The following is a 27897-nucleotide window of genomic DNA, read 5'->3' as shown; positions in this document are numbered from 1 at the left end:
AGCAATGTTCACCTAAATTCATAAAATGATGCTCCAACAAGAACCACTATCTTCTCCGCTAGAACCTACACACAAAAGACCAATAATGAAACATTGGAGGTAGTTATGTTTAGAGGTTTTTCTCAAACAAATTCCCAGTTTAGTGTTTCCACATCCACAAACAACCTATAGATAAGATTGTAAATGAAACTGATAAAATAGATAGTTAGAGAAATAGATTGATATACTAATATAAAGACACTGCATAAAAAAAAACTCTAGTGAGTTAGTATAAGACCAACCCTTATGTGAATTTATTATAACTCTTACAAAATCTCTTTTTAGTAATAAATTGTGTAGCCTATTTAGGCAAGATGCGTTTTGGATCATGTTCATGAACTATATGGGTAGATAATTATTCTTTCTATCTTCTCTTTTACCATGTTGAAAATTATGTTTATAATTGTGTAAATGATTTCATTAAATTATTAGCTATAGAACTATATTATACTATTAATGTTCAAATGGTGTTCAAAATTTAAATGGTTAAGTCTTAAACTTATTAGGTTTCTAAACTAGGCATTCATTCTTTTTTTTCTAATGTGTAATGAATTAGTAATTAAATGAATTGATTGGTGAAATGGAAATAGATAGAAAGAAAAAGAATAAGATGGGTAGAATTAGTGGATAGGAAATGACTTTGGATGTATTCTAAAGTGATGAATTATACTAATGCATTGACTTGATTGTGATGAGGAAACAATAGAGTGGAGTGAGAGCTTGGGAAAAACTTTAATAGTTCAAATGGGTTTCCAATTGCATTGCGAATATCATTGATGTTGACTTCCTTGGATCCCTGTTTGTGTATTTCCTCTAGTAACTCTATTATACGTGTTGATGGTCCCCCTACCTGCATCTTTTCCATGATAAGAATCCTAATTGATGAAACAAGATTGTTTCATCTTATTCTTTCATTGGCTAAAACTTCCATAGTGATGAGATCTATGTCAATGGTCCCAGTTGAATGATCGGTGGCAGATTGTTGAAGTGCAACTTCAAGAAGGTTGAATGCTTCTGCCACATCACAACTTTCAACCCACTCAAAGAATCTAATGCGGGATAGTGCTTCACTAATTCTTATCAACCTTTCAATTCGATGAGGTGTTGTTGTGATAACCTTTTTGCTACTGCCAGGGGAGTTGCCCTTCCTATGCATTTCCACATAACCACGATTCAGATCCTCTGCAGCCTCATCAGATATTTTAGGATGTATATGTTGTCTTGCATAAGTGATATATGAAGTGAGGGTTGGGAGGTCCAATGAATCTAATGTTTGGTCCTCAGGATCATCATAATACAATGCAACAAGATGCTTTACAAGGCATCGATCTATTTGTTCATCAACTATATCAAGCACTAGGTAGATCAGATCAAACTTGGAAAGCAATGTTGGAGAAAGTTGGATATTGTAGCATCCTAAAATTGCGACACTTGCAATTTCGACCGCATTTGGGTCTTCACGATGGTGACGCAACACTGAACCTGAATGGAGACCCCGAAACTTGCTCACGACACCAAAAACTGCATTTTTCAGCACCCTAGCCTGATCCTCCTTGCACCCCGTTGTCCCTGGAGGTGGGACCATGGCGCCCAGCGCCCTGGTCCTTAAGGACTAGGGTGCCCAGCGCCCTGGTCCCCCAGGACCATGGCGCCCAGCGCCCTGGTCCCTGGCCCTATTTTGGGCCCGGTCTCCTATGGGGCTTCGGGTCTTTATGTTTGCAATTTGGAAAATAGTACTTCCTGGTCGGCCCAAGGTCAGAAAAATCAGTCTATCAACCCTAATTAGCAAGTATATAAACTACTTTTCCTCTCTCATTTTGGGGAAGAGGGAAAAAGGGGTGGAAAAGATATTCAAACATTCAAGCATTCAAGCATTCAAGCATTCAAACATTCCTTCAAGCAATTGATCATTCTAAGTCTCCATTCAAGGCTAGGTGTTGCATTCAAGACAAGGATTCAACCATTGAAGAGGAGATCACATGCTACAACATACAACATACAACAAACAACAACATCTATACCTTCGCATATAAGGATACAAACATCCTTACAACAAGGTACTAGTACTTGTTTTACATTACAGTCATTTACATTTACAGCATTTCTCATTTCTTGGTTAATTCCAAAACTGGGGTTTGACCTAAGGGCAAACCCCTAATCCCTAACCCCCCAATCGTCTTCGCTTTTCTGTGTGTAGGTTGTAGGTATGCGGCTGAAATTGAAGATCTGGAATCCTTGTGCAGAGACGAACAGATCCCCCTTTGTTTTGCGGATTTTTCGGAGGACCGTGTGCACGCCGGGCGCCATCGTCCTGTCAACTTTTGCTCAAATTTGTAGGACAGCGCCATCTCAACATTTTACTACTAATTCCAGGTCCACAGCTTCATATCATAGCCCTATCTCTATTTATAAGTGAATCTTTCTTGCTTCTACATGCATTCCTAGTTCAATCTTTCTATCTACATTCTTTACAAAAGAGGGTATCCTTGCTATCACAACCCTTGAAACTCATATAGAATCCAATCTTGCATTGCGTGGGATTGGATCTTGTGGGTTTCAACGCCTCTTTTGAATGTAAAGTCTCCCCTAAGTGAAAACCATCAACCCTAGTGACTCTCCCTTCTCTCTCCTCGGAGTTAGGGAGGGGAGAACGACTGGGGTTCGATTTTTCCGATTTACATTTTGGTGAACCCGACGTGAACATCCTTTCTGATTATTCATAGTTAGATCTGAAAATTGGATTCCTTGATTACATTTCCATGTTTGATCTTTTGCAAAATTTTAGAGGTTAATTGCATAAAAACCCTAAATTTTCTTTTTAAGTAATTAAACTTGTGAAATGTTTAATTGTTAATGCTTGTTTCAGATCTGCCCTTCTATTACAAATTATCAATTCATATTTGTGCATTAATTTTGAAAATTAAGTGGTTAAGTGTCAAAACCCTAATTTTTGAAACCCTCTTGATTCAACCTTTGTCCGACAATTTCACTGATCAAAACATCTCCAAATCAGCTGTAACTTTGGATTCCGCAATAAAATCATAATATCTTTCATCCCTGAAAATTTGGAAAAAAGTTGCGAGGACCGTGTGTACCCCGAGCGCCATCGTCCCCGACATTTTTTCCAAAATTTCGGGAGCTAGATCTTACTGTATTTTTCTGCTAAAATCTAGAATTTTGGCTGATTTTATCAATTTTAACACCTTCAAAATTACAGTCAAAGTTGGTCTAGAGATTGCTTGGATTGAGGCTTCTAATCATTCAAAAATTGTTGAAATTGAAATTTGTGTCAAAATTGTGTTTCTTACAGTCCTAAATCTGAAAAGTGTGTTATCATTCATTCAAAATTTCAGTGATTTATTCAAATTTTTGCAATTTGTGACTTTTGAAATTAAGTGCTTAATTACAACAACTTTGATTTCCGCTTTCAAAATTGAATTTTGCGTGAAATTGAGTCAACTTTCAAATTTCAAAACTTGCATTGCTTTTGGTATTCCCTCTAAAATCATAAAATTCAAAATTTCAGTTTCCCTCTCTTTTTCAAAATTCAAATTTTGCATTTTTCGACAATCTTGGTAGGGTTCAATTTTGAGATTGCAACTTTAATTTGGCCTATCTACAGATCGTAAAATAACTCAATTTTTTCAGGTTAGCTGTAAAATCATCATAACTTTCATCCCTGCAAATTTCAAAAAAAGTTGTGAGGACCGTGTGCACCCCGAGCGCCACAGTCGCGGACATTTTTTCTGAAATTTCGGGAGATTGTCCTGATTGTATTTAACAGCTTAAATCTAGAAGATTGGCTGGTTTTACTGAAATTTGCTACCTCTAAAATTCAAAATCTTCTCTCTTTCTTTAGTGCATGAGTTTTACAACAATAAGCCCTACTTACACTATTCCCGTTAGACGAAGCCTTAGAATTAAGTCCTTCCAAGGTTTAATTACTGAGGAGATGGAACCTAATTTGAATGGCCCTTTTAACGAGGACATGGGTAATTCCTCTAATCCTCTTAATGATGAAGAAGCTCTCCATGAGGTTTCTGTAGAACAATTTTCAAAATTGGATAACCAATTTGATGATTTTCGACAATGGATGTCTCAAGAATACCCTGATAGTCAAGCTCTTCCTTTAATTGAGGGTCTAAAACGTATGCTTCAAAGTGATAAGAATGGAATTGATATTTTGCGTGGTATTGCACACATTGTGGATTCAAATGTGATGCCTATGAAGAGTTGTGCTGAAACTTTGGGTTATACACAACCTCCTACTCAAGACAATCATTCTATTCCTTTGATGACTTCTATTGCTAGTATACCTACTTTTACATCAAACATAATGACTACTTCAATACAAGACATTCCTCCTATGATCACTAGTCATGGGGGCAATCCCTCTTCTTCAATCAACCCTCTTCCTTCATTCAATCCGACTTCTTCATTCATTCCTTCAATAAGTGTTCCTATTATATCTCCACAAATGAACATGACGCAAGGGGGCAATTCATTTAACCATTCCATTCCTCCTTGTAGTGTTCCTCCTGTCCAATCATCTCCTATGACTAACTATCATAGTGTCCCACCACCTTACTCTCTACCTTCTTTCAATAACATAACACCTCCATGACAATCTAACACGTCTAATATGAACTCTTCGACTGAAGCAACCATTAACAATCTTGCACAAACTGTCTCTTCTTTACAGCAACAAATTGCCTCTATGAATCAATCTAAGTTTAGTGTGCCCACATTTGATGTTGCGAGCCCACTTTCTCTTGACATTGTTTGAGCTATTCCCCCTAAACATGTTGAAATTCTGCATTTGGAGCTTTATAATGGTAAGGGTGATCCTCTAACACATGTTAAGACCTTTCAAACAATATGTACTGATTTTGCTTATGACCAAAGGTTGCTTGCAAAACTGTTTAGTAGAACATTAAGAGATAAAGCCCTACAATGGTATTGCTCGTTGCCTTCCTATTCTATTACTTCTTTCGAACAACTTGCAAATGCTTTCATTCAACAATTTCAAAACAATATAAGTCCTAAAGTTACTTTGATTGATTTAATGCATTGTAAACAAGGTGTTAAAGAAAAAGTGACTGATTTCATTTGTAGATATAAGCATTTGTATGCTCAAATTTCTTTTCCAGTGCCTGACAATGATATTCAAAGAATCTTTGTTTCTAATTTACAAAAAGACATTAGAGAAAAACTCTTGTTTTCTGAGTTTACTTCTTTCCAACAGTTGTGCGCAACTCTTCACAATTATCAACTGACTGTGAGTCAAATGGAACAATCACATCCTATGGCTCCGAGTGATAAGGGTGATAGTAGTCAACAACCATTTGGGAAGTTTAAACCGAACAGAGAGTCCATTAAATTCAATGAAAACATCATCAACAACAATGTGAATGCAGCAACAGGTGTGCCTCCTATTTCTAAGTTTTTCAAGAAAGAAAGAAAGTTTACTCCTTTGAATGAATCATTGCATAGTATTATGAATAAGTTATTGGAACAAAATGTGCTTACTCTTCCTCCTATAAGGCAAATAGATCCTGCAAAGATTAACTCACCCTATTTTGATAACAAATCTTTTTGTCAATTTCATCGTCAACCTGGGCATGATACTGAAAAATGTTTTGCTTTAAAGGGTAAAATTCAAGATTTGATTGATAATAATACTATCTCTGTTTCTGGAATGAATGATAAAGGCAACACATCTGTAGCTCCCCCTAACCAAAATCTTGAGATTTTTACTGATCCATTACCTTCTCATACCTCTAATGCGATTGATACTACTGATTCCTCTGTCTCACCTGATGATCTTGTGTCTATGACTCTGAATGTGATTAACTTTGTGGAGCAGCAGAAAATCCCTAAAGAACCTTCCATCACATTTGATTCCAGTGAAACTATCAAGGCACCTGATGGTCCTTTATATATAGTTGCAAAAGTCAAGAATACACCTTGTCGTGGAGTGCTTATTGATCCTTCTTGTATGGTTAATATCATTACTGAAGAATTTCTTTTTACTTTGCAATTGAATCAAGTGATCTATGATGAAACAAATGTGGTTGTGAAACTATTTGATGCATTTTCTTCTCCTGTAATTGGTTCTATTACATTACCTATTGAGGTCCATAACAAATCCCTTGATGTGGACTTTGTTATTATTCCATCGTCCGAACAATTTCGTGTGAAGCTAGGCTATCCTTGGCTATCTTCCATGAAAGCTATTGCTTCTCCTATTCACAAGTGTTTGAAATTTCCCCATAATGGTGAAGTTGTTACTGTTAATCATAGTCTCTTTAAACCAGCTGAAAGAACTTCTAGCATTCCTATTGACTATTTTTGGCCTAAACAATTCCAATCCCTTCCACTGTGAAGTGATCATCTTTTCAAATCTTATCAAAAGTGGAAAAAAGATATGATCCTATCTCTAAGTGAACCTAGAACACCCAAACTTGACATTCCTATCGTTCTTGAGAAGGAAGTTCTTCCTTTGAAAGATAAAACTAATATCTTTCCTCAAGAAGATTCCCAACCCATCCCTATGGATGTGACTATGCCTATGATTAATAAACTTCCTAAAAGTAGACCTATCCCTCCTCGTCATGATGGACTTGGTCTCCTTCCTAAACCAAATATTCCTCCCTTATATGGAGCAGTTCCTCCTCCCTCTTATGGAGAGAAGAGACCTTCCTCTTCTCCTATTGTTCAACCTAAGAGACCACAACCTAAACACCCAAGTGATAAGGATGAGAACATTCCTCCTCCTCAATCTTCTCAACTTCCTACTAAGACTAGACGAAATCATTCTGCACGTGAACGCCGACGAAAGCGTCATCTTAGAGCTCAGGCAGCTGCTTCTCAAACTTTGCAATCCCCAAAAACACCTTCAACTAATATTATTCCATTTTCTCCTCAGCCGATGATTGAGCCGAAATCTCCTAAACATAAGATGCATGACGGTCTTGATCCTGTGTGAGTTAAAGATCCTATTTTTATAAATCTTGATGATGATATAGATGAAAATGTTATTCATGATGAAAATGTTACTCCTGTTCATTCTGATAGTGAATATGAATATGTTGATGTTGATAACCATTTATCTAACACATTTTCTAAAGCACTTATCCTAGCTCCTAGACAAGAACACCGCGGCTTGGGATATGAACATAGCCCTTGTTTGGATCTTGTGATAGCTCCATCTGCTGTGTTGGATGTTCCTCCTCTAGCGTGTTCCCTACCTTCCCGAAACATTGATCAGTAAGATCGGGGGGTAGATGACGTGCTAGACTAGTTTCATTAGCATAGCAGATTCTCTCCTCCTCTATTTCTTTTGTTACTTCTTCTATATGTTATTCTCATTCTTCTATTTGTTGTCCTTAGTGTTGTCTACTTGAGGACGATGCAAAACATTGAGATCTCTTTTGGTCTCTCTCATGTTGACTCAAAAGACACATGTGTTCCCTTCTTCTAGGTGACCTTCCTTGATTGGGGAATGAAGAACAATTATGCATACATACATATGATATACATGAATTATCATACAGCATACTGACCCCGAGGAAAGCGAAGTCACCTTGTGCTTTGTGTTTTGTGTCCATTATCCTTGGGCTTATCTCACACTTGGGGGCTAAATCCTTGTGATAACGTGCTCCTTTCTCATTTCTTATATGTATCACTACCTTAAAGCAATCACCCCTGGTTAGGCATGTGCGATCACTTTAACATAGGGGGGCATACATCCCGTTCATATCTTTTCAAGATACTTGAAAATTTCTTGACAAATTTAGCTTTGCCTTGAAAATTTTTGATATCTTTCTTGCATGACTCATAGTGAGGGAACCTTACTACTGACAGTCATGGTTCTCCCTCGTGATCTTCCCTTTTACTTTGTCAATCAAATTCGTAAGATCCTTAGTCCACTGGGGGCTTGGTGTATCTTGCCTCCTTGACGTGGTGAAAGTTTTTCAATGTTGTTTCCTTGTACTTTACCGGAAGTATGAGCGTACGCTTATACTCCCGCTAAAGTGGGGGCTAAATGTAGCATCCTAAAATTGCGACACTTGCAATTTTGACCGCATTTGGGTCTTCACGATGGCGACGCAACACTGAACCTGAATGGAGACCCCGAAACTTGCTCACGACACCAAAAACTGCATTTTTCAGCACCCTGGCCTGATCCTCCTTGCACCCCGTTGTCCCTGGAGGTGGGACCATGGCGCCCAGTGCCTTGGTCCTTCGGGACTAGGGCGCCAGCGCCCTGGTCCCCCAGGACCATGGTGCCTAGCGCCCTGGTCCCTGGCCCTATTTTGGGCCCGGTCTCCTATGGGGCTTCGGGTCTTTATGTTTGCAATTTGAAAAATAGTACTTCCTAGTCGGCCAAAGGTCGGAAAAATCAGTCTATCAACCCTAATTGGCAAGTATATAAACTACTTTTCCTCTCTCATTTTGGGGAAGAGGGAAAAAGGGGTGGAAACGATATTCAAACATTCAAGCATTCAAGCATTCAAGCATTCAAGCATTCAAACATTCCTTCAAGCAATTGATCATTCTAAGTCTCCATTCAAGGCTAGGTGTTGCATTCAAGACAAGGATTCAACCATTGAAGAGGAGATCACATGCTACAACATACAACATACAACAAACAACAACATCTATACCTTCGCATATAAGGATACAAACATCCTTACAACAAGGTACTAGTACTTGTTTTACATTACAGTCATTTACATTTATAGCATTTCTCATTTCTTGGTTAATTCCAAAACTGGGGTTTGACCTAAGGGCAAACCCCTAATCCCTAACCCCCCAATCGTCTTCGCTTTTCTATGTGTAGGTTGCAGGTACACGGCTGAAATTGAAGATATGGAATCCTTGTGCAGAGACGAACAGATCCCCCTTCGTTTCGCGGATTTTTCGGAGGACCGTGTGCACGCCGGGCGCCATCGTCCCGTCAACTTTTGCTCAAATTTGCAGGACAGTTCCGTCTCGACATTTTACTGCTAATTCCAGGTCCACAGCTTCATATCATATCCCTATCTCTATTTATAAGTGAATCTTTCTTGTTTCTACATGCATTCCTAGTTCAATCTTTCTCTCTACATTCTTTACAAAAGAGGGTATCCTTGCTATCACAACCCTTGAAACTCATATAGAATCCAATTTTGCATTGCGTAGGATTGGATCTTGTGGGTTTCAACCCCACTTTTGAATGTAAAGTCTCCCCTAAGTGAAAACCATCAACCCTAGTGACTCTCCCTTCTCTCTCCTCGGAGTTGGGGAGGGGAGAACTACTGGGGTTCGATTTTTCCGCCTATTTGTTCATCAACTATATCAAGCACTAGGTAGATCAGATCAAACCTGGAAAGCAATGTTGGAGAAAGTTGGATATTATCAATAACTGAAAGTCTGGGGTTGTAGCATGAACCACTAGGATTGGCACAAGCTAAAACCAATTTCCTTTCATTAAGAGATGCTATGACCCAACCTTTGCAATTGACACTTGTAAAGTGGAAAATTGGATCCTAGTGACTCCCCACCTAGGAGAGAGAAAGGAAGCCACTAGGATGATCTTCACTTAGGAGGAACTTTACACTCAAAAGAGGGGCTAGATCCAAATCTAAGGGAAACAAGGATGTGAATTCTGAGTGGATTTCAAGTGGTTGAAGTGTGATTTACCTTCTTTTGTAAATGAGAAAGTTGACTTGTTGACTATGTGGAAAAAAGAGAGGAAATGAGTAAAATGAGGAGCTACTAGTTCGGGATTGCATTGTAACTTCGGATTTGAGATAACTAGACTGATATGGATCTTCCCTGCAAATTTAGAGAAAATTCATTAGGACCATGGTGAGAATGTACATGGTCCGCCACAAAATCCGCAAAATGAAAAGGGTTCTTCTGTCTCTACAAATGAAGCCCAAACTTGCAATTACAGCTACGCACCTACAACCTACACACAGAAAATAGAGGGGGAATGGTTGTGGATAGGGGTTTTCCTTAGTTAAACCTTGGTTGAGGAATCAACCTTGAGAGAAAGTAATTTCAAATGCTTGAATGTAAACAATGGAAATGTATACCTTGTAGATCTGCAACTTGTTGATGATGATTGCTTTGATTCTTAAAATCTTGTATCTTCTCCTTATTCTCCTTATCTATTATCATCCATCTATCCATCCTTGAATGAGGGTATTTAATTTTTTTTTATACATGTCTCAAGGATTAATTTTCAACCACTGAAGGTTGACAAAGAGGAATTGCAAACACCGAAGACAAATAATACATAGGAGACCGGGCAGACCTGACATAGGGCCACCCGAAAGGGTGGGGACAAGGGTCTTATGCCCCTATCCTAGGGGGATGAGGGTGCCATGCCCCTACCCTTTCCTATTTTGGGGCCCGAACAGGGTCTAGAAAAGACACAGGACATGAAGGAGGAAGGGTGAAGGGGTGAGAATGCAGAAATAGGTCTCGGTTAGGTAAGGAGATGTCATCACCAAGGTGAGGACCCAAAATATGGTTAAAATTGTAGGGGTCACAATTTTGTGACACTACAACATTGTTTGTTGTTCCATAACCTCATGTAACATGCTACGAGCATTATCTGACATCTTTTCAAACTTGTCTATGCAACAAATACCCCTATCACTCAATAGTAGTGCTCCACTTTCTAGAACTGTTTCACCAGTTTTAGGGTCCTTTGATACATAAGCAGTCAAACCAACTGCAAAACTTCCACGACCACTTGTATAAATACCTCGAGGAGCCAACTTATGCACTTACTGAAGTACTGTGTTTTTTACATTGAGTGGGTAAGGCTTTTTGGGGAAAAAATTTTGTGCCAGCTCTCATGGAGTCCATAGGCATACATCTCCTTCATGAGATTTCCTAACTTGTATGGGCTCGGGCATAAAACTCTCTCTTTCACAGAGTTTGCCAAAAAATTTCATGGTTCTTACATTTTTTTTTTATATATGTCAATTTTTGTCTTCAGATTGTACAACCACGCTTTTCATTCCTTCCAACTTCAATATTTGTTACAAGAGAAAGTACCCAATGATGTATTATAGAGCATAAATAAGTATAGTCATTTATTAGTTATTAAAGAAAGATTCATACAATGAGATAGTGTTGAAAATATATTTATGTAGGGTGCCTTATAGAAGTTCTCTGTATTCAACGCTATCTTGTAGGGTGCCTTAAGGTTCTGACTAAATAAGGTTATGATTTTACAAATTTGTAATGTCCCCTAGGGTAAATGACTAAATAAGGTTCTGATTTTATATGATCGGATTTTGGAAGCAAAGACCTTTAACCTCTATTAATCTGCAACTGAAAAACAAAATCATAAGATACTAATAATTATATTAAGAGTTGCTCATATAAACAAGTATAATCAAATTAGTTATTAAATAAAGATTCATACAATGAGATAGTGGTGAATATATATTTATGTAGGGTACCTTATAGTAGTTCTCCCTATTCAATGCTATCTTGTAGGGTGCCTTATAGTAGTTATCCCTATTCAACTCTTAAGTCCTTATTGGCAAGATACTCATTAGATTTTGGTCAAAAGATAAATTCATCCAAATCCAAGGTATACATCCTTAACTCTAATTGTCTTGTAAAATCTAATATTACTAGGGTCATATGCTTCCAATGATAGAATTACCTTGAAAGCACCTTGGCATTCCTTTCTTCATGGTTCAAAATAAACCTTCAGACTATTAGAAAGTCACTCAAAGCTTACAAAGTAGGATCTCTAATTGGAAAGGCAAAGGGTTATCAATAACATCTAGAATACAAATGATAAAATTAACTCTTGACACCATTCCCAATTGTTACATGGTTGTTTTGAGATCTCCTAAATCAGTAGTCTCAAAATTAGAGAGTTACCAGAAATTTCATTTGGAAAGTAAATCTAGATAAAAAGTAAAAATATGTCTAATCTCATTAGAAAAAATGAGTTTAGATAAGTCTAAAGGTGGATTGGGTATTCACAACATCTCAGTGATAAATTTAGCTCTAGGTACAAAATTGGTTTAGCACATGTACAATAAGCCTCATCCCAAATCGTGTAAATTTATGCAAAGGAAATACCTTAATTCTTCTAATCCAAGAAATAAGCTGATAGTTTCTAATCTTTAATTTTATTATTATTATTTATTATTAAATTATTAGATTATTAAATTATATTTCAAAGTAGGGACATTACGGTCTACCCTTCCCAAATTTTCTTATCCTCAAGCAATGTTGATTTTAATTTTCTCAAACAAACGTGAGAAGAATGACACATCTATGACCTTCATATCCCCTTTGGTTCACTCTTGTTATTCTCATATTCTAGATTAACTAAAAATATAGAGCCAAACACAGAGCATACACTTGAAAATACAAAGCATACACATGGATATATGAAGACATAGCATAGACAGAGTATACACATGAATATACACATTGTTAGACCCTTCTTATTGTTAGAATGCATTCATTATTGTATTGCTTGGAAATAAAATATTGATCCATAATTGATCGATAATTTATGTATTGTATTTCTTGGAAATAAAATATTACAAATATGCAAGTATAGGTGGTATTAAAAAACCACCAGAGTTTTGTCGCCCTGAAAAAATCCCCAAAACCACTCTCAAAACTACCATCCCAGCAAAACCCAAACCCTACTACATGTAGAATCGGCCTACCAAAACTAATAGCAGAAATCCCCATGTACATAAAGAATTAGGGAGAAAACAGACATAGAACAAAAAGATACAAACAGACAACACAAATTCCTTTGGCCATGGCGGGATTAACCCAGAAGTGGCTATACTGCAGGTGCTCATAGAATTCTGAGAGTTGCTTCATTGCTTGGGAAGTCTAGGGTCTCGATCGTAACTCTCGACCCACCTATGCTCATGCCACTTCATGAAGAATGATGCAGGAGCATTCATGGTCGATGGGAAATCTTGCATCAACCAAAAATATTTCCTTTCAGATTTATTCTTGTTTTGTTCTTTGTGCAGTTTTCAGTGTTATTGTCGGTTGGCACCAATAGTTTCTTTCTCTTCATGGCAGATCTTATTTTTGGTTTCCTAATAGTTTCATGTGGTTGATTCTATATTTCTTGTTCATTTGGGTTCTTTTCCAATTAGTTATCACTTCCAGTTGTCCGTTTTTAGGTTCTCGGGGCAGTTGTTGTGCTTACCGGTTGGTTTTCCTTTATTACTGACGTGATTTTTGGCATGTGGATTCATTTAGGGTCTTGTTTGATGTTCTTTGGCATGTGGCCTAAATTCCTACTGATCTGCATCACTTGGTTATTATTTTCCAAAAATATTTATCTAATTCTTAGGGCTGACCTAATTACATGGTTCATTTTCGTGCATTGGTGAATGTAATCTTATGAGGCCGACCCAGATGTGTTTTGGTAGGTATAAATATGATGTTAGGTAATCATTTGTAGGGGCAGAGGAAGTAGAACTCAGAATAAGGATTGAGATTCGCATGTTGTGATCTGGTTGATTCTTAGAGTCCCCGTTGGATAGTATTTGGCTTGAAGTTTGCATGCAACAGGTTAATTACCGAATGTTCTTTGATGATAATATAATGATTTCTAGATGATTTCCAGAATTTCTATGGCTTTAATATGATATGTCTATGTGAATTTGTTATGTTTTCTTGCTTCTTTTGTTGTGTCTCCCTCACTACATAAGCCGATTGACTCTTTTGAGGGTTTTTATCAGTTATGGATGCATCAAGTGGTATCAAAGCTAGTTATGGACCAGCTGGTGGAAGAATCATTTACGAACATTGAGACATTCAATGAGGTGGACAGATTGCCGATTGGAGGCAGGGTGCGTGTGTATTCAATAGATCATCAAGGGGAGGCAATTGAAACTGGTAGTCAGATCACCGAGTTGAGGCAGTTCACTGGAGTGGAAGAAGAGATGCTGCCGAGGAGAGAAAACCCCCAGAGGGTAGAACAGATGATGGAAGACTTCACGAATGAAGTGAGGAATGAAATTTGGAATTCTTTGGCTAGTTTGCAAAGAAACCCTAATCTGAGGATGAATATGAGGAAGTTGGTGAAGATCTTGAGGAAGCTAAAGGACCGGAAGATAAGAGAGGGGAAAGATTCCTAAAAGTAGTGGCGCAAGCAAGTAAAGTGCATAAAGTGCATAAAGTTGAGGTTTATAACTTTTCTCGAATGTTGAACCCAGAGGATCTGATCGATTGGATCAGAGAGTTGGAGGACTACTTTGAGTTTGAGGATGTCAAGGACCCATAGAGAGTTCGGTTGGCACAAAACAAGTTGAAAGGGCATGTTGCCTTATGGTGGAAAGGATTGTAGAAAGATAGAGTGGAGAATGGTGAATTGAAAATCACCCAGTGGAGACAGATGGTTGCAAGATTGAAGGCCAAGTTCATACCAGGAGACTATGAATTGGAGTTGTTCAAGAAGTTGCAGAACCTGAAATATAGAAATATGACTGTGAAGGAATATACAGAGGAATTATACAAGGTGGTAATTAGATCTGGACATAGAGATATCGACAAAGAAAAGGTGGCAAGGTACATCAATCGACTCTGTTTTAACATTCAAGATGAGATGAGTATGTTGAAGATTTTCACAGTTGAAGAATCTTACCAGTATGCTTTGAATGTTGAGGAGAAGGAAACCAAATAAGGGAAAGGAGAAATTCAAGATGAGTGATAATATGAAGAAACCAGTTGAAGAAGAGGAGTCAAAACCTAAGTGGAGTAAAGAACCAGAGTAGAATACACCGAGGAAAGGTAGATGCAATACCAGTAGAGAATTTACTGGCAAATGCTTCAAGTGTGGAGAAACCAGACATAGATCCTATGAATTTAAAAAAGGAATGACAATAAGTTGTGTGGCAAGTGAGTAACCAGAAGGTGATGGTAACAGATCTAACTATGCACCAAAGCAAGGAGAATCCCTTATGTTTAGAAGAAAGGATACTAGATCTACTCAGAGGAGGAGTCTTTTCCAAACTGTGTGTAAATCAGGTGGTAAGTGTTTCAAGGTCATTGTAGATAGCGGAAGCATAAATAATTTAGTATCTGAGGAGATGGTTGTGAAGCTCAGGTTGAAGAGGCTTAAGCATCCTTGTCCTTATGAGGTGACTTGGTTACAAGATGATCAAAAGATGTAGAAAAAGGAGCAGTGTTTGGTGAGTTTCAATATTGGGCCTTTCAAAGATGAAGCTTTATGTGATATTGTGTCAATGAGTGTTTGTCATGTCTTGTTGGGAAAATATTGGTAGTATGATAGAGGAGCTATTTATGACTATAGAAAAAACCTGGTTACTATGGAAAAGGATGGGTAGAAGTTCGCATTGATTTCTTTAAAGGAGAAAGAGAAGTAGGTGAAGAAACTAAGTCTTGAGAGAAGTTGCACTACTAAGAAACTGGTGATAGGGGTTGTACTGAAAGGATTGATAGAATTGGTTGCAGGAGTTATACCGGAGGATTTAAAGAAAGATCTGATAGAACTAGTTGCAGAGGTTATACCAGAGGGTGACATGAGTTTGTTGAAGGATCTAATAGTTGAGCCTAGTAGACAGGTGGAACCGGATGACAAAGAGCTGATGTTGACTAACCAGATAAAGTATTGTGGCAGAACCAAATAAAATTTGTAGAAATAGAGACAATGTGCTAATCAGAAGCAAAGAAAGAGAAACAATGAGGGTCGGGAGTTAGAGGAGCTGGTTGACACACTGGAAGAGACAAAGTAGAGGGTGGTAGATAGAGAAGATGTTTGGATCATAAATGAGCATGAAATCTTCATTCTAAATCCTTTTAGACCAGCCACCCTTGCCTCGGGAACAATTCCCACCATTCAAACCACACGAGCACACACACTATCTAGGTTTAACAGATACCTTGAGTCAATTACAACTCTCAAGGCATTTTTCACCTTGTCCACCTTAGCCTCAAACTGGAAGTTCCCTAGGATACAATCAATGAATATGCATCCATGTTCGTCCTATAGCGATGACTTACGTTGACAATTTCCTCTCCCAGCTCAACATCTTCACAACCTCGTACAAGTGCTCATCCTTAAACAAAAACAAACCTTTCAACCTCTTGTCCATGAATCGTCCAATAAATGGGACTAATTTCTTGTCAGTATGGAAGGAGAAATTGTCTTCCATGCTGCGTAAGACACCCAAGAAAACTCTGCATATAGTATGATACCAAGAAAATGGCACTCCAACAACACTCCACCTAGTCTACTCAAGCTTTAAACACCTCACTCAATTAAACAGCCATCCACCATCGACCTTTATCACAATCTCTGTCATTATTCCTCTAAATATTCTAGTTCATCCTCCCAATTCATCCGCACAAGCTGACATTAAATCCATCTAAATATTAACCATTCAATGTGTACGACTGTAGCGTCCTAAAATTGCGACACTTGCAATTTCGACTGCATTTGGGTCTTCACGATGGCGATGCAACACGGAACCTGAATGGAGACCCCGAAACTTGTTCATGACACCAAAAACTGCATTTTTCAGCACCCTGGCTTGATCCTCCTTGCACCCCACTGTCCCTGGAGGTGGGACCATGGCACCCAGTGCCCTGGTCCTTCAGGACTAGGGCGCCCAGTGCCCTGGTCCCTGGCCCTATTTTGGGCCCAGTCTCTTTTGGGGCTTCGGGTCTTTATGTTTGCAAATTGGAAAATAACATTTCCTGGTCGGCCTAAGGTCGGGAAAATCAGTCTATCAGCCCTAATTGACAAGTATATAAACTACATTTCCCCTCTCAAAAGGGGGAGGACATATGTGAGCAAGGCGCGAAAGCGATATTCAAACATTCAAGCATTCAAGCATTCCTTCAAGTAATTGATCATTCTAAGTCTCCATTCAAGGCTAAGTGTTGCATTCAAGACAAGGATTCAACCATTGAAGAGGAGATCACATACAACACATTACATACTACATACATTACACCTTCGCATGTAAGAATACAAACATTCTTACAACAAGGTATCAGTACTTGTTTACATTACAAACATTTACATTTACAGCATTCTCATTTCTTGGTTAATTCCAAAACTGGGGTTTGACCTAAAGGCAAACCCCTCATCCCTAACCCCCCAGTCGTCCTCTCTTTTCTGTGTGTAGGTTGCAGGTACGCGACTGTAATTGAAGATCTGGAATCCTTGTGCAGAGACGAACAGATCCACCTTCGTTTCGTGGATTTTTCGGAGGACCGTGTGCACGCCGGGCGCCATCGTCCTGTCAACTTTCGCTCAAATTTGCAGAACAGCACCGTCTCGACATTTTACTACTAATTCCAGGTCCGCAGCTTCATCTTGTATCCCTATCTCTATTTATAAGCGAATCTTTCCTACTTTACATGCATTCTTAGTTCAATCATCCTATCTACATTCTTTACAAAAGAGGGTATCCTTGATGTCTTAACCCTTGAAACTCATTTAGAATCCAATCTTGCATTGTGTGGGATTGGATCTTGTGGGTTTCAACCCCTCTTTTGAATGTAAATTCCCCCCTAAGTGAAAACCATCAACCCTAGTGACTCTCCCTTCTCTCTCCTTGGAGTTGGGGAGGGGAGAACAACTAGGGTTTGATTTTTCCGCTTTACATTTTGGTGAACCTGACGTGAACATCCTCATTCTGATTATTCATGGTTAGATCTGAAAATTTTGTTTCCTTAATTACATTTCCATGTTTGATCTTTTGCAAATTTTAGAGGCTAATTACACAAAAACCCTAAAATTTTCTTTTTAGTAATTAAACTTGTGAAATGTTTAATTGTCAATGCTTGTTTCAGATCTACCCTTCTATTGCAAAGTGTCAATTCATATTTGTGCTTTAACTCTAAAAATTAAGTGGTTAAATGTCAAAACCCTAATTTTTAAAACCTCCTTGATTCAACCTTTGACTGATAATTTCACTGATCAAAACACCTCCAAATTGGCTGTAACTTTCGATTCCGCAATAAAATCACAATATCTTTCATCCCTGAAAATTTGGAAAAAAGTTGCGAGGACTGTGTGCACCCCGAGCGCCATCGTCCCCGACATTTTTTCCAAAATTTCGGGAGCTAGATCTTACTGTATTTTTCTGCTAAAATCCAGAATTTTGGCTGATTTTATCAATTTTAACACTTTCAAAATTAAAGTCAAAGTTGGTCTAGCAATTGCTTGGATTGAGGCTTCTAATCATTCAAAAATCGTTGAAATTAAAATTCCTATCAAAATTGTGTTTCTTATAGTCCTAAATCTGAAAAGTGTGTTAGCATTCATTCGAAATTTCAGTGTTTTATTCAAATTTTTGCAATTTGTGACTTTTGAAATTAAATGTTTAATTACAACAACCTTGATTTCCACTTTCAAATTTGAATTTTGCATGAAATTGAGTCAAATTTTAAATTTCAAAACTTGCATTGCTTTTGGTATTCTCTCTAAAATCATAAAATTCAAAATTTCAGTTTCCCTCTCTTTTTTTCAAAATTCAAATTTTGCATTTTTTTCAACAATCTTGGTAGGGTTCAATTTTGAGATTGCAACTTTAATTTGGCCTATCTACAGATCATAAAATCACTCAATTTTTTCAGATTAGCTTTGAAATCATCATAACTTTCATCCCTGAAAATTTCGAAAAAAGTTGCAAGGACCGTGTGCACTCCGTTCGCCACGGTCCCAGACATTTTTTTCAAAATTTCGGGAGATTGTCCTGATTGTATTTAACAGCTTAAATCTAGGAGATTGGCTGATTTTATTGAAATTTGCTACCTCTAAAATTCAAAATCTTCTCTGTCTTTAGTGCATGAGTTTTACAACAATAAGCCCTACTTACACTATTCCCGTTAGACGAAGCCTTAGAATTAAGTCCTTCCAAGGTGTAATTACCGAGGAGATGAAGCCTAATTTGAATGGCCTTTTTAACGAAGACATGGGTAATTCCTCTAATCCTCTTAATGATGAAGAAGCTCTCCATGAGGTTTCTGTAGAACAACTTTCAAAATTGGATAACCAATTTGATGATTTTCGACAATGGATGTCTCAAGAATACCCTGATAGCGAAGCTCTTTCATTAATTGAGGGTCTAAAACATATGGTTCAAAGTGATAAGAATGGAATTGATATTTTGTGTGGTATTGCACACAAATTGGATTCAAATGTGATGCCTATGAAAAGTTCTGCCGAAACCTTAGGTTATACACAACCTCCTACTCAAGTTAATCATTCTATTCCTTTGACGACTCCTATTGCTAGCATACCTACCTTTACATCAAACATAATGACTACTTCTATACAAGACATTCCTCCTATGATCACCAGTCATGGGGGCAATCCCTCTTTTTCAATTAACCCTCTTCCTTCATTCAATCCGACTTCTTCATTCATTCCTTCAATGAGTGTTCCTATTATATCTCCACAAATGAACATGACGCAAGGGGGCAATTCATTTAACCCTTCCATTCCTCCTTGTAGTGTTCCTCCTGTCCAATCATCTCCTATGACTAACTATCATAGTGTCCCACCACCTTACTCTCTACCTTCTTTCAATAACATAACACCTCCATCACAATCTAACACATCTAATATGAATTCTTTGACTGAAGTGACCATTAACAATCTTGCACAAACTGTCTCTTCTTTGCAGCAACAAATTGCCTCTATGAATCAATCTAAGTTTAGTGTGCCCACATTTGATGTTGCGAGCCCACTTTCTCTTGACATTGTTTGAGCTATTCCACCTAAACATGTTGAAATTCCGCATTTGGAGCTTTATAATGGTAAGGGTGATCCTCTAACACATGTTAAGACCTTTCAAACAATATGTACCGATTTTGCTTATGACCAAAGGTTGCTTGCAAAACTATTTACTAGAACATTAAGAGATAAAGCCCTACAATGGTATTGCTCATTGCCTTCTTATTCTATTACTTCTTTCGAACAACTTGCAAATGCTTTCATTCAACAATTTCAAAACAATATAAGTCCTAAAGTTACTTTGATTGATTTAATGCATTGCAAACAAGGTGTTAAAGAAAAAGTGACTGATTTCATTGGTAGATATAAGCATTTGTATGCTCAAATTTCTTTTCCAGTGCCTGACAATGATATTCAAAGAATCTTTATTTCTAATTTACAAAAAGATATTAGAGAAAAACTCCTATTTTCTGAGTTTACTTCTTTCCAACAGTTGTGCGCAACTCTTCACCATTATCAACTGACTGTGAGTCAAATGGAACAAGCAAATCCTATGGCTCCGAGTGATAAGGGTGATAGTAGTCAACAACCTTTTGGGAAGTTTAAACCGAACAGAGAGTCCATTAAATTCAATGAAAACATCATCAACAACAATGTGAATGCAGCATCAGGTGTGCTTCCTATTTCTAAGTTTTTCAAGAAAGAAAGAAAGTTTACTCCTTTGAATGAATCATTGCATAGTATTATGAATAAGTTATTGGAACAAAATGTGCTTACTCTTCCTCCTATAAGGCAAATAGATCCTGCAAAGATTAATTCACCCTATTTTGATAACAAATCTTTTTGTCAATTTCATCGTCATCCTGGGCATGATACTGAAAAATGTTTTGCTTTAAAGGGTAAAATTCAAGATTTGATTGATAATAATACTATCTCTGTTTCTGGTGTGAATGATAAAGGCAACACATCTATAGCTCCTCCCAACCAAAATCTTCAGATTTTTACTGATCCATTACCTTCTCATACCTCTAATGAGATTGATACTACTGATTCCTCTGTCTCACCTGATGATCTTGTGTCTATGACTCTGAATGTGATTAACTTTGTGGAGCAGCAGAAAATCCCTAAAGAACCTTCCATCACATTTGATTCCAGTGAAACTATCAAGGCACCTGATGGTCCTTTATATATAGTTGCAAAAGTCAAGAATACACCTTGTCGTGGAGTGCTTATTGATCCTTCTTGTATGGTTAATATCATTACTGAAGAATTTCTTTTTACTTTGCAATTGAATCAAGTGATCTATGATGAAACAAATGTGGTTGTGAAACTATTTGATGCATTTTCTTCTCCTGTAATTGGTTCTATTACATTACCTATTGAGGTCCATAACAAATCCCTTGATGTGGACTTTGTTATTATTCCATCGTCCGAACAATTTCGTGTGAAGCTAGGCTATCCTTGGCTATCTTCCATGAAAGCTATTGCTTCTCCTATTCACAAGTGTTTGAAATTTCCCCATAATGGTGAAGTTGTTACTGTCAATCATAGTCTCTTTAAACCAGCTGAAAGAACTTCTAGCGTTCCTATTGACTATTTTTGGCCTAAACAATTCCAATCCCTTCCACTGTGAAGTGATCATCTTTTCAAATCTTATCAAAAGTGGAAAAAAGATATGATCCTATCTCTAAGTGAACCTAGAACACCCAAACTTGACATTCCTATCGTTCTTGAGAAGGAAGTTCTTCCTTTGAAAGATAAAACTAATGTCTTTCCTCAAGAAGATTCCCAACCCATCCCTATGGATGTGACTATGCCTATGATTAATAAACTTCCTAAAAGTAGACCTATCCCTCCTCGTCATGATGGACTTGGTCTCCTTCCTAAACCAAATATTCCTCCCTTATATGGAGCAGTTCCTCCTCCCTCTTATGGAGAGAAGAGACTTTCCTCTTCTCCTATTGTTCAACCTAAGAGACCACAACCTAAACATCCAAGTGATAAGGATGAGAATATTCCTCCTCCTCAATCTTTGCAACTTCCTACTAAGACTAGACGAAATCATTCTGCACGTGAACGTCGATGAAAGCATCGTCTTAGAGCTCAGGCAGCTGCTTCTCAAACTTTGCAATCCCCAAAAACACCTTCAACTAATATTATTCCATTTTCTCCTCAGCCGATGATTGAGCCGAAATCTCCTAAACATAAGATGCATGATGGCCTTGATCCTGTGCGAGTTAAAGATCCTATTTTTATAAATCTTGATGATGATATAGATGAAAATGTTATTCATGATGAAAATGTTACTCCTGTTCATTCTGATAGTGAATATGAATATGTTGATGTTGATAACCATCTATCTAACGAATTTTCTATAGCACTTATCCTAGCTCCTAGACAAGAACACCGCGGCTTGGGATATGAACATAGCCCTTGTTTGGATCTTGTGATAGCTCCATCTGCTGTGTTGGATGTTCCTCCTCTAGCGTGTTTCCTACCTTACCGAAATATTGATCAGCAAGATCGGGGGGTAGATGACGTGCTAGACTAGTTCATTAGCATAGCAGATTCTCTCCTCCTCTCTTTTGTTACTTCTTCTATATGTTATTCTCATTCTTCTATTTGTTGTCCTTAGTGTTGTCTACTTGAGGATGATGCAAAGCATTGAGATCTCTTTTGGTCTCTCTCATGTTGACTCAAAAGACACATGTGTTCCATTCTTCTAGGTGACCTTCCTTGATTGGGGAATGAAGAACAATTATGCATACATACATATGATATACATGAATTATCATACAGCATACTGACCCCGAGGAAAGCGAAGTCACCTTGTGCTTTGTGTTTTGTGTCTATTATCCTTGGGCTTATCTCACACTTGGGGGCTAAATCCTTGTGATAACGTGCTCCTTTCTCATTTCTTATATGTATCACTACCTTAAAGCAATCACCCCCGGTCAGGCGTGTGCGATCTCTTTAACATAGGGGGGCATACATCCCGTTCATATCTTTTCAAGATACTTGAAAATTTCTTGACAAATTTAGCTTTGCCTTGAAAATTTCTGATATCTTTCTTGCATGACTCATAGTGAGGGAACCTTACTACTGACAGTCATGGTTCTCCCTCGTGATCTTCCCTTTTACTTTGTCAATCGAAGTTGTAAGATCCTTAGTCCACTGGGGGCTTGGTGTATCTTGCCTCCTTGACGTGGTGAAAGTTTTTCAATGTTGTTTCCTTGTACTTTACCGGAAGTATGAGCGTACGCTTATACTCCCGCTAAAGTGGGGGCTAAATGTAGCGTGCTAAAATTGCGACACTTGCAATTTCGACTGCATTTGGGTCTTCACGATGGCGATGCAACACGGAACCTGAATGGAGACCCCGAAACTTGTTCATGACACCAAAAACTGCATTTTTCAGCACCCTGGCCTGATCCTCCTTGCACCCCGCTGTCCCTGGAGGTGGGACCATGGCGCTTCAGGACTAGGGTGCCCAGCGCCCTTGTCCCTGGCCCTATTTTGGGCCCGATCTCTTTTGGGGCTTCGGGTCTTTATGTTTGCAAATTGGAAAATAACATTTCCTAGTCGGCCTAAGGTCAGGAAAATCAGTCTATCAGCCCTAATTAACAAGTATATAAACTACATTTCCCCTCTCAAAAGGGGGAGGACATATGTGAGCAAGGCGTGAAAGCGATATTCAAACATTCAAGCATTCAAGCATTCCTTCAAGTAATTGATCATTCTAAGTCTCCATTCAAGGCTAAGTGTTGCATTCAAGACAAGGATTCAACCATTGAAGAGGAGATCACATACAACACATTACATACTACATACATTATCGCATGTAAGAATACAAACATTCTTACAACAAGGTATCAGTACTTGTTGACATTACAAACATTTATATTTACAGCATTCTCATTTCTTGGTTAATTCCAAAACTGGGGTTTGACCTAAAGGCAAACACCTCATCCCTAACCCCCCAATTGTCCTCTCTTTTCTATGTGTAGGTTGCAGGTACGCGGCTGTAATTGAAGATCTGGAATCCTTGTGAGAGACGAATAGATCCACCTTCGTTTCGCAGATTTTTCAGAGGACCGTGTGCACGCCGGGCGCCATCGTCCTGTCAACTTTCGCTCAAATTTGCAGAACAACACCGTCTCGACATTTTACTGCTAATTCCAGGTCCACAGCTTCATCCTGTATCCCTATCTCTATTTATAAGCGAATCTTTCCTACTTTACATGCATTCTTAGTTCAATCATCCTATCTACATTCTTTACAAAAGAGGGTATCCTTGATGTCTTAACCCTTGAAACTCATTTAGAATCCAATCTTTCATTGTGTGGGATTGGATCTTGTGGGTTTCAACCCCTCTTTTGAATGTAAAGTCTCCCCTAAGTGAAAACCATCAACCCTAGTGACTCTCCCTTCTCTCTCCTTGGAGTTGGGGAGGGGAGAACAACTAGGGTTCGATTTTTCCGCTTTACAATGACAAGGCAATATCTCTGCTTATCAGCATTCTCGATCACCATAAGGTAATAACGCAAGACAATTTGTTCAAATGTATTCAAGATAGTTCACAACATTTAATTATTTTTGGGCCAATCCATATTCTGACACCATTTCACAAACCCACTTTATTCCTCCTTCTAAAATGGCCACCTTTTCACCAATTCTGAAGTGGTAGTTGATGTTATTCATTAAATAACATCGAGTTTTTATTTCACAATCCTCAATTTTGTCTTTTCCAAAATGGTGATGTATTCGCCATTTCGTAAATCTTTATTTTACCTTCACGAAACAATGATAGGTTCATTATTTCACATCCTTCATATTTAGACTACGCAAAACAGTGAAAGATTCGCCATTTTGCATCCTTTGTTTTTGGACTCATGTGAAATCGACATCTGACAATGTTGTTGTATGTGCGATGATATTTTTGCCAAACTGGCATGCTCCACATCGTTGTAATTGCAATGAACCACTTAAATATTCGACGAAGTTGTTGTAACAATTTTTTTGTCATAATTACCAATGTTTTGTGTTGATTGTTCATTGCAAGACCAACAAAATTTTCATCCATATTCGGATAAAAATTGCTCGCATTTTTTTGCAACATTGTCTGATGATACTTCATCGAGAGTTTGATGAAACTAGGAACGTCGGACAAGCGATGAAATTTTTTTGGGTATTTTGTCAATAATCTGATGATAGTTCGTTGAAACTTAAACAACCATGTGTTAGAAATTGGTTCCAAATACAGTAGTGATAGTTCGGGAAGGATATGGAACATTGAGTAAGTCTCAACACACATTTCAGAAAAGGACGTGTTTCTCCTTCTATTTGTCATATGTGGGTCTTCCAAAGGTAGGAGCATTCACCCGGATAACCATAAAAGGTAAAATTATCACTAGTGGTAGGCTCAACCTCCTAGAGACAGCTCTAACATTTAACTATGTATTATGTGATAAAGAGATTGAGACTTGTAAGAATATGCCAAATATAGCCAAGATCTAGAGCACAATGAATAACACAAGAGAAAGACAATAGATTTGATAAGAATAAACCATATTCTAATCAAGATGTAAAATGAGATCAACCAGATCATTAAAATTACATACAATGAAGATGAGCCTGCTTATAAAGGCAAGGCCATATGGATATGTGAGCATGCAATCATGACACGTGGCTCAATGAGAAACAAGGGTAGGTAGGGGTAGGTAGGAGAAATAATTAAATACTACAAAAGAGTTAGATCACCCACCGAAGGTGGAATGTAACAACAAGATAAGACCACAAAAGGTATAAATTCTCCTACAAGCACCATCCCTATGTGCACACTTCCCTAAGTTTCTCATATCCAAACTACTATGAAATGCATCACCCTAAATCAACTTAAAGTAAAGTGTAATTATGAGACATAAATTACACCAACACCCCCCTTAAGTGCAACTTAGGGGAATGTACACTCAATTCAACAATGCAAGATGGATCCCAACTACAAATCCAACTACCATAATTTAAGTCATTATTCATTAACTTAAACCATCAAGAGTACAACTTGACATTATCTAACTACCATAATCCCCCTTAGATTCATTTTAGCAACACCAAATCCAAATGGTCCTAAATCCCAATACATTATTATTAACTACCACATACTTAATTCATTTTCTTATAGCAATATGCCTTAACTCTAGAACATTTGCGGGATGAATGGCTCATCCTGCACAATGCTAGACTCTAGAACATTTGCGGGATGAATGGCTCATCTTGTGCAATGCTCGCTCATCCTAGACAATGCACACATTTTTTTCGATATATATATAATTTAAATCACTTGAAATGATTTAATCAACACCTAGATATCTATTTAAATAGAACTTAAAAACAAACAAACAAAAATATTTTAAACTTTATATATACCCGTGTCTCCTGATGAACAACTGGGTCAGTGGCAGCATCCAAATCTCCATACATTGACCCTAACGTGATACCCTATATAGTTCAAAAACTACAATCCAATATATATAATTAATTTAATCTATGCAGTTCATGTGTACAATCGAGTAGCTATATAAAATTTCTAAATTTAAATTAGTAAATTATATATATATATAATTCATACCTCTCCTGCAGCATATAAGGCTCGTCTGATCCTACTCATGTCAGAATCATGCAAGGAGCCCATAGCAACATGATCCCCCTCACTATCTGGATCCATAAGCATGGTAGTGAACATCCCCAAAAATCCAGTACTAGGTATTGTGGCTCGATCAACTAATGTATAAACAGGAAGAGGAGAAGGTGTATCCTGACCAACTATTGTATGTTGGGGTGGGGCAGTAGGATGTGCAGTATCGGTAGGCTAAGAATCTATATTCTCACAACCATGGCTAGAAGCAACTGGTCTACCAAGTACATGCCTAACAAATGATGGGGCATCCTCTAGTGGGATCCCATGCTCCATAGCAATGACATGATATGAATCCAAGAGATCACTAGATAAGCATGCACTCATCTGCCATAAAGGATCTATGTCATGCATGTGTGTAACATCCATCGACAATGGTATGTCTACTTTAACATATGGATCATCACTTGCTGATGCATCATGAATGCTAGTATGAGATCACAACAAATATCTACCCACCTGATCTGATGTCATCTCATCCACCTGTGTGGCTATAGTAGCAATACTGGAAAAGATGGTATGTCGAGTGTCATCTGGTACACTATCTGCAACATGTTCTAGGTCTGCACTCTTGGGAAGAACCACAAGGTTTGGACCAATCAATGCCCATTTATTAGTGGGCAGGGGTGCACCTGGTTGTCTAAACTTATTTGAAAATCTGCCCTTTCCTTGCCCAACATGTTTCCAAAAATCGATGTAATCAACATCAACCAACAAATGAAACTCTACAAACAATTGTTTGTAGAAATAAAGGGGAAACTCATCCTTTTGGGGCCACCTATGATGAGTGGCTAACCATCTAGGATAGATAAAAGGTGCTACTAGTGCATCTGTGCACCTGGTAGGCATATAACCCTTCACCCTACCGAAGGCCTGATAATGAGGAAACATGGTTTTCACATCAGCTATGGAAACCCTATCATTCACCATGTCCCATTTCACCATACCACATACACTGTGTGAAAGGGATCTATAGAATTCCTCTATGTTGACCTCGTCATATGGATTATAATTGTCAATGAGGTCAATCATATGAAGTAGCTAATGTCTAATAATCTCACCCCTTTGTTTATTTGGTTGATCACGCATGTTTCCCAATGTGGTATTTATATGATCTAAGGCATGTTGGAGTGCCTCTGCTATTTGATTGTAGAGCTGATGTCTCTCCTGTGGAGTTGTGGAAGACCTATGTGATGTCTTCTCAGTCCGACGGGGATGAACACTAGGCTCAGAACTACTAGTGTTATGTGATCTAGGATCATCAGACATGATGTGAGTGGGTAATGTATATATATATATATATATGCACATGTGTATGTATGCAGTACACATTAAACAATATTTTAAAAAGTACATACATACATTCAAAGCATTTTAAACACATTTAAACATGTAAATTAAAAAAATTAGATATATACAAAAAAGAAACTTAAACATCATAAAT

At 37.9% G+C, this 27897-nt stretch overlaps 1 pseudogene; it reads right to left on the bottom strand.

Annotated features, from left to right (window-relative positions):
* Positions 1–8: 8 nt before the first annotated feature.
* Positions 9–27722, bottom strand: LOC131044107 (DNA replication licensing factor MCM4-like; annotated as a pseudogene).
* Between the last annotated feature and the right edge of the window lie 175 nt (positions 27723–27897).

Source organism: Cryptomeria japonica, chromosome 4 (genome assembly GCF_030272615.1).
Source record: "Cryptomeria japonica chromosome 4, Sugi_1.0, whole genome shotgun sequence".
Classification (NCBI taxonomy): domain Eukaryota; kingdom Viridiplantae; phylum Streptophyta; class Pinopsida; order Cupressales; family Cupressaceae; genus Cryptomeria; species Cryptomeria japonica.
This window is presented reverse-complemented; position numbering and strand designations above follow the sequence as displayed.